Below are 8,536 nucleotides of genomic sequence, written 5' to 3'. Positions count from 1 at the left end.
AGCACACTGGAGTCCAGTTACCACCCTGAGGAGCAGAGAAGCTTCCCTGGAGGCGGGATGACCGGGGGTCTCTTTTGCTACTGTTATGAGTTGTAGTGTAAATATCTGTGTGGTGACCCCCGATTTCATTGTTACAAATTGAACATAATGAAAGCATAGTGGTGAATCACAAAAACAATATGTAATTATATATGTGTTTTCCGATGGTCTTAGGCGACCCCTGTGAAAGGGTCGTTCAACCCCCAAAGGGGTGGCGACCCACAGGTTGAGAACCGCTGGTCTAAAGGATACTGGTAGGAAGTTGCTGGAAAACTCTGCAGGCAGTAAGGGCCAGGCCCCTGGTCAGAAGAGCGATGATGTATTTGTGCATGACTCTGGGGAGGGCTCTGGCTTTTTAGGGTAAGTGGGAGTTAGGAGGGAACAGGTGCTGAGCTTGAGGTGTGAATGCGGTAACTTCAAAAAAACAACCATGTGTGAACAGGGACACTTGTTTGTTTGTTTCTGAATCACCTGCTTTATCCGTAGAATGGAGGTGGCACACAGAAGGGGTGGGGGACTTGGACTCCAGGAAGAGTGGAAACCTCAGGCGATGGGCTTGTCAGGGTGAGGGAGGTTGCCGGGTGCGTGGCCTTTCAGCTGGCTTGATTTTCCTAGATAAGAGCTGGCGAAGTGTCAGGAGAAGGTTTTCAGAATGGGGAAGCTCAGGCGTGCCACCTGCACCCGTGTCACACTGTGTCGCCCACCCTCAGGCCCACCCTCCTGCTTTCGCCGTACAAACCAGCCCTCACTGCCAGCGGCCCCACAGTGCAGCTGTCTCCATCGGATGCAGGCCTAGGGGTGGCCGGCTCCCCCTCACCTACTGCGAGGCAGGGGCTCTCGGGGTTGGGGTCGGGGCCTACTGAACGATTGAGGGAGGGAGGGAGGCATTGTTGTTTGCCCTGAGGTGGGAGCGGTGTGCACAGGAGGTTGGCCTGTGGGCCCTCACAGCTGGCTCACCTGCCGTTGTCCACCTTCTCTCGTCGCTGCAGACAATTCCGAGCTCCCTGTTTCTTTTTCTTGGCTCTTCCATAGCTTACCTGGTGGGCAGGTAGGGGCCAGTCCTTTGCCCCAGCCGAGGGGGGAAGCATCTTGGAGCCTGGTGGGTGGGAATTGTGAGACCTGCCCATTGGTGAAAATTAAACAGAGCATCCAGGCATCTAGAAGCCCTGGTTCCCTTCTCACCAGCTTAGCCTCCACCTGGGACAGGTGCCAAAGGGATTACTCACCTTTGCACACTCTTCCCCTGCCCACCTTCTGTGCCAGACTGACTGTTAATGGGTCTAGGGGAGGCTAGGGAATGGAGGGCTCCGGGTGTGTGTGTGTGTGTGTGTGTGTGTGTGTCTATGCCCTTGTGTGTGCTTGTGTGTGGTGTTCTGTGGGGGCAGAAACTTTCTGAGAGCTGGGGTGGGGGTAGGGGTGCCAGTGAAGGCAGAGCAGGTCTCTACAGAACCTGCCTGGCCAGGGCAGGTGGAGCTGGGCGGGGCAGGCAGGAGCCCTTCCAGGTTTCAGGGGGGAATGTGCCTGTGGGTGTAAGCGTGTGTCTGTGTTTAAGTGTGTCTGTGGATCTGGAGGGTACCCAGCCTTAGATGGAGGGAGATTAAGGACGGAGCTGCAGAGGGCGTGGCCCTGGCTTCCCTGACTCCTTTTCAGTTAGAACGCAAGCTCAGGTATCCTGGCCCGGAGCCCAGCCTGCGGGCCCTCCCCGGCTCCGTGCACCGGGGTCTGGTTGGGGGCAGCTCTAGAAACAGAGGCGCCTCGTGGCCCAAGCACAGCCTCTCCCTTGCTGCTCAGCCCTGTGAGGAGGAGGTTCTGCCCCTTGCCTGGGGCTGTCAGGATGGTGAGCTCATGTCTGGGGCTGTCCTGGGAGAGCGCCCGCCCGGTGAGCAGGGCTGGAGTGGGGCACGTGGTGCCAGCTCCTGGGCTCCCTGGTCCAGCTCTTTCCTCCCCCTCAGCCCACTGAGATCCAGCTGTTCTCTACAGCCTCCGGGGCAGCACTGTCCCCCGGGGACACTGGGCCCTTTTTCAGGGGGCAGGACTGAGGAGTCAAGGCTGGTCCTGGCCCCCTCTGTGCCTTCGTCCTTCTTGTGGCCTGAGACCCCGCACGGGCCTCTTGGAATGGTGGCTTGTCCACGGCCTGAGGCTGGATGGGAAGGAAGGAAGGAACATCTGGACCCTCCGTCGGGAGTGGTGAATTGTAGGGGCAGAGACCACCCCTTGGAGGGGAAGGGCTCTTTGGTCTCCGTGGTCTTGGCTTTGGCCTGTCTCCTCTCTGTCCCTTTGTGTGGTGAGAAGAGGGGTGAGGGCAGGAGTCCGTGAATTCTCCTCTGTCCTGGCCCTGCAGTCTTGGCCGTTCTAGAAGCAGAAGGAGGGTCGTGAAGGGATCAGCACTCGCTCTGAGAAGAGCGCACCCCAGTCACAGTGTGTGAGGTCCTTTTGAACAATGGGGCCCAGAAGCAGGCTGCTCACACCTCATGGCCACGGGCTCCCTACCTTCTTTCTCTGGTTCCCCCTTTTCTCTGTAGAACTCAGGTTGTACCTCAAAAGCATCTTCCATCTTAGTGCGGGCGCCTGCTGGGGGTCAGTCAGGGTCTCCTCCCGAGGGAGGGGATTGAGGGGGAGCCGGGAATGACATGGCTACAGTCAGAGGTTTGGGTACTGCTCTGTCCTCCATGGAGCCCTGTTAGGGTCCCCCACATTGGACACCTTCCGCTCCCCACTGGTGTCTACAGGGCGGCCTGGATTGAGCTCACTGATGAGACTCGGAGAAGGGATGACGCTTCGGGAGAAGCTGGCAAAGAGGAAAAACAAGGGGTCTGAGGAGAGACCGGTGGGACTTTGAGTCTCTGCTCTGCCTCACTCTGGCCTCGGGTGCTTTCTCTCTGATCATACATCCAGCTCCGGGGCCACTGGCTGGGAGGTGGGGCTCCTGGTGCCACCCAGGAGGGCGGGCATCCAGCACTTGGGGTGGAACTCACGTGGGTATCCTTGCAAGTTGGGGCTGGGGTGGGGAAAGACTAGGGGGCGCCCCCATGTCCACACCATTCGAGGGTTGCAGTGGGAAGGGCGTGCGGGGCACATGCGAAGACCCAGGCTCTTGTGTGGGAATGAGGGTTTTCGTGGGCAGGGGTCCCTAGACTCCTCTGCAGGTGGCATCAGAGGAGGTGGTCACGGCCATACTCCTGCGTCCAGGCAGGACCACCCTTCCCTGGTCCCGGACTGAGAGGGAGGCCTCGGTTGAAGGCGGTCCTGGCAGAGACCTGCCCTTTGAGAGGAACACTTTTGGCTTCTTGTCTTCCCCTTCCTCTGCCCCCTCCAGTGGTCCGTTCTGAAACCAGCCCACGCACCTCCACTGACTGCAGCCCGTCCTTGGCGAAGATGAGGCGCAATCAGCACCCCTTTTAGGTGCATGTTTGTGCCCTGTCCCCTCCCCTCTCCTCCCCACCTCTTCTTCTCTGGCTCCCACAGCACCTTCCCCAGCCCCATCTCCGTCTCTGCCCGGCCTCCTTTCCCCGTCCCAGGTCTGGAGGAGCTGGGACTGGGCAGTAGGGTGGCCCTGGACTAGAGCAGCCAAAGGCGGTGGTACCACAGCTGCCTGCCCCTGGCCGTCGGTCCTCAGCCTGTGCCCCACATGGGGATGCCAACATCTGTGTCCAAGCCCTCTCCCCCCTGAGCTGCTCCTCCGCGTGGGGCCGTGGGGAAGGGTCTAGTCTTGGTCTGCATTTCGGCCAATACCAACCCCCCCCCTCCCCTCCCCCGAAGGCCTTGCTTCTGCCTGTTGCCAGGTTCTGAGTGTATTTTTTTCCAGAGGCCTCCAATTGTTTCCTAAAGAAACCTGATCCCAGAGCTCAGACAAAAGCTGGGGCCGCCAGAGAAGAAACCCCATTCTCTCCCGCTTTGTCCCAAACACCCCCACCTCCATAACCTCCCTGATTTGGATACTGGGTATGGGTTCCTGGACCGGCTGCCATCACCTAGGCAACAGGGGGCTTTGGTTGCCATGGTGACCCATGTGGGAGAAGCTGGGCAGCTGGGACAAAAGCCCCCACACCCTCCCTAACATTCCCCCCAATCCCCCTGAGATGATACTGAGACACATTCCATTAATTTGATTTCTGAAAGGCCTTTGGAGGGAGAAGGGTCTCCTTTTTGTGACAGACTCTCCCTCCCTCCCGCCTCCGTGGTCTCCTTTTAACCCCAGATAATCCATGGTTGGTTTGAGCAGAGGACAGAGTTGAGGATGTTTGTGTGTCTTGGGGGTGGGGACAAGGTGGAGGGCCATGGGACACATTCCCTCTTACAGCCCGCCACTCCCCTTCCCCCACCCGAGGCCCTCCCTGCCCCACACCGAGTCCGCTTCCCTTCATTTCCACTTGTTGATCTCATCCCAGGATCCCTCCCCCGCTCTCTTTCCTGGGAACGCTGCCCGCTCTGGAGACCCTCCAAACCCCTGATTCCTGAGGCTGATTAACCAGGGAAACTTCTGCCCTTCTGCTGCTCGCCCACCGCCCTCTCCCAACCTCTCCCGTGCTGGGATGACTTGAGGGGACTTGAGGGGACAGACATTGTTCTCTGAAATTTGGTTCATTTTTTGGCCCTTCTGACAGGCAAGGGAGGCTGGAGCGTGCTTTGGTCGGGGTGGGAGAAGCAGGCCGGGAGCAGGTTTTACGCTGGGTCTTTAATAAGTAGCTGGGAGAACGGTAGGGCTCTAGGCTGAGCAGTTCAGAACAAAGGGCTGGGAGGGGACTGGCCCTCTGGTCTGGTTTGAAATTTATCTGTAGGGGAAACACAATGGCATTAGCCTCCCTCCTGGGTGTGTTTGAAGTGGTGGTTTTGGTCACAGGGGTGTATGAGTGTGTGTGTGTGTGTGCGCGAGAGACTTTGTTTGGGCAGACTAACACCGGGATTTCTTTATACCACCTATTTTCCAAGTCTCAGAGGAAGTGTCTGGGGATTGGAGTCTGAGAGATCCTGGAGCCAGAGCATATTAATTGCTTACTTAATTACTAGCTGAGTAGTTTATAAAAGCACTTCTTTCACCCCCAGGATCCTCACAGCCACGCCATCAAGTATGCATTATTATTTTCCCTGTCTGACAAGCCTACCAGACTACAAAGCACAGAGAAGTAGCCTGCCCATGGTCACATCTAGGTTTTGAATGCAGATCCTTGGGTGCAAATTCCAGACTTTTTTTTGCCAGTGCCTGTGGCCGATGTGAGTGTTTGCATGTGGATGAGGAGAGGGAGAGTCTGGGTTCTGGTGGCTCTGCACCTCAATGACAGTCCTTTTCCCCTTAACGTCTCCACCCACGTTGGTCTGTACCCCACTTTCTCTCTTTGAACCTCCTGGTGAAATTCATTGTTTAGAAGGAGGACAAGAAAGAATAGGCTGAGCCCGTGTGGCTCAGTTGGTTGGGCGTTGTCCCGTGCACCCAAAGGTTGCGGATTTGATTCCAGGTCAAAGGCACATGCCCGAGTTGTGGGCTCGATCCTCAGTAGGGGGCGTGCAGGAGGCAGCCCATCAATGTTTTGCTGTTTCTCTGTCATATCAATGTTTATTGCTCTCTCCCTCTCCTTTCCTCTCTCTCTAAAAATCAATACATAACTAAAGATGTTAACCATTTCTCATGCATTGCAAATGATATACCATGTTTTTTGTTACTATTTTACTCTGCTGTTTTACTTTTTGGTTGTATCAGACTTGTGCATTTAAATATAATCATATTCTGTTTAAAAAAAATCAATACAAATATTTTTTTTTAAAAAAAGAATAGGCTTAACCATAGCAAGAGAGAGGCGAGGGAGACATCTAAACTACAGGGTGGGGCAAACGTAGGTTTACAGTTCATATGGAAAATAATACAATAATAAGAAGCAATAATACAAGAATAAACTCTGTTTTGTGTACTCACAACTGTAAATCTACTTTTGCTCCTCTCTGCATATTGAGGACTAAACCAGTAGAGTGTGTTCTCGGGAGGCAGGTGGAAGAGCCCAGGATGGGAACTGTACACAGAGCGATGAGCAAGGGCCCTGCTTGTGGTAAAGGTGTTCAGAAAGGCCGGGTTGGTGAAGGTCGGCCATCTCTGTCTCCCAGGTGTGTCTCTGTCACACACTTGCCTTGACACGGGATGTGACAGACATCACGAGGCCACGGAGTGCCTCCAGGTAATCCCGTTCGTGGGCAGCATTGATTTCATCTTCCTGCACTCACTGCCCTTTCCCTGGGAGTCAGGGGCATATTCGTTTACTAGGTGGGTGTCAGTTACGTGCTCTGTGCCCACGGGAGGGTGGTGGATACTGTGATAGTCCCTGTTTGCACGTTGGCGATGGTGTCGTTTCATTGGGGAAAAGGTAACAGTTCAACGAAGCAAACTCGTTTTCGTCCTGAACTGAGTCAACCTCTGGGCAGCACTGGAGCGGGCCGATTTACTCCCACTCGGCTGCTGGAAGCCCACTCCTCTGGCCCCACCTTCTCAGCCCTCTGCCTGCTCCCTTTCCTCTGGACACATTTACGTATTGGGGTTCTCAGGGACCTCTTATACCACCTAGGTGATCCCATTCATGCCCATGACCTTGAAGCCCCAGCTTCTGAGTCCAGCTCCTCTGACACCAGCTGCCCCTTCACTGCCTCTCAGGCCATGACCTCGGCACGTTGGAAACGGAGGCATCGTCTTCCCTGCCCAGTTGCTTCCTCCACAGTCTTGCCTACCCTCTAACGGCACTGCCACCGACTCTTGCTCAGGCCAGAGATCCCTGCTCCCCCTCAGCCAGGCCACAATAGTCCTGTGGATCCTACCACCAACACTGGGCTCAAGCTTGGCCATTTCTTACTGCCTTTGCTGCTCTGCCCATTCAAGCCTGCTGGACCGCAGGAGATTCCATACTCATCTCCCCATTTCTCCTTTCCCTCTTTCAGTTCATGTCTGATAGCCGAAGTCCTGTGCAGCCTTCCCGTTGTTTTAAATAGCCCACGAGCCCTTCCCTGGGCCCACGGACCCTGTGGTAACCTGGCCCCCGGCTGCCTCTTCAGCTCCCATTTCCACTGCCCTGTCCCCTCCTCAGCTCCGCTGGTCTTTCAGCTTCTCAAAACACAGCCAGCTCCTCACTGCTGGCCTTCCCACACCGGATTCTCTGCTCCGTGGCTCCCCTTCCACTCTGCCTGGTGAACTCCTGCTCTCCTTCGGGCGTAGGTGTCATTTTCTCAGGAAGGCTTTCCAGAGCCACCCAACTTAAAGTAGCCCCTACTCCCCAGCGTTGTCTCTCATAGGTCCCTGGTCTCCTCCTTCCATCAGTCTACAGTTAGTCACTTGTACTCACCTGTTTTCTTGCTCAGTGTACACCTGCCCCACCAGACTGTAAACTCAGAGCCTGTTTCACCACTGGATACCCACTGTACATAGTTCTTTTTTTTTTTTTAATACATTTTATTGATTTTTTTACAAAGAGGAAGGGAGAGAGAGACAGAGAGTTAGAAACATCGATCAACTGCCTCCTGCACATCTCCTACTGGGGATATGCCCGCAACCAAGGTACATGCCCTTGACCGGAATCAAACCTGGGACCTTTCAGTCCGCAGGCCGATGCTCTATCCACTGAGCCAAACCAGCTAGGGCTATACATAGTTCTTAGTAGGTGCCTGAGAAAGAGCTGAGGATTCAGTGAGTGAGGATCAGGCATAAGCACTCAGAGCATGATGGTGATTGGTGGGGTCGGGGTCAGAGGGGACGATAGGACATTGGTGCTAGAGTGGGGGGGGGGGCGGCTCCTGAGAAGGGCTGGGGGCAGCTCTGAAGAATGAGCAGGATTTGGGTGAGAGCTGGGGAAAGGTGGGAAGGAGAGGTCATTGTCCTCTGCAGAATTAGAATGTGAACGTGTAGGTGAAAGATGCTGCCCCTTAGCCCACAAATAGATAAACTCACCATCTTACTCATTTCAGGCTGTTTGGCCTTTGGGTTCCCTGAACCCTCACTCCTTGCCATCCCTCACCCCGCCTGGTACTAGCACATACGTGCACAAACACACAACACTCAGCCTCCAGGGGGGCAGCCAAGCTGACCTGGGCCATAGCTATAGGTGTGTTTGATGTAGATGCTGGGGAGATGGTGCCAAGAGAATCGTCAGAGACAGCCTGTGGGCAGACTCAGAAGCTGTGAGGTGGGGATGATACTACAGGTGAAGAAGAGGCCTGGGATAGTTCCTGGACAGAAGCCAGTTGCTTCCTGATCTCTGGATTGGTCTCTGTTGGTCCAGCCTGTTGGCCTGGCCGGCACCACTCTCTCTGAGCCTCAGTTCCCTGGCTGAGAATAGGAAAGCATTGCCCTGGGTCTCCCCGCCAGGGTTGGGTCACTCTGGGAGGCCTTTGCCGGCATCTTCCTCCACCCTGAGCCCTTGGCAGGATGCCGGGCAGGAGAACTGGGCCCCTGGATAGAGCAGGGATCTGGATGTTTGAGTCTCAGGCAGTGGCCAGGCTCGCAGCTCGCTGTGGCTGCCATTCGGGC

At 55.6% G+C, this 8,536-nt stretch overlaps 1 protein-coding gene across 1 annotated transcript in view; it reads left to right on the top strand.

Moving 5' to 3' along the window:
* Positions 1–3,361: 3,361 nt before the first annotated feature.
* Positions 3,362–8,536, top strand: part of VANGL2 (VANGL planar cell polarity protein 2) — a 17,825-nt gene continuing 12,650 nt past the window's right edge. The window contains exon 1 of the mRNA XM_006752829.2: positions 3,362–3,441. The gene's annotated coding sequence lies outside the window, so the exon portion shown is untranslated. The remainder of the gene's footprint in view (positions 3,442–8,536) is intronic.

The sequence above is a fragment of the Myotis davidii genome, unplaced genomic scaffold, assembly GCF_000327345.1.
Source record: "Myotis davidii unplaced genomic scaffold, ASM32734v1 scaffold251, whole genome shotgun sequence".
NCBI classification, from domain to species: domain Eukaryota; kingdom Metazoa; phylum Chordata; class Mammalia; order Chiroptera; family Vespertilionidae; genus Myotis; species Myotis davidii.
This window is presented reverse-complemented; position numbering and strand designations above follow the sequence as displayed.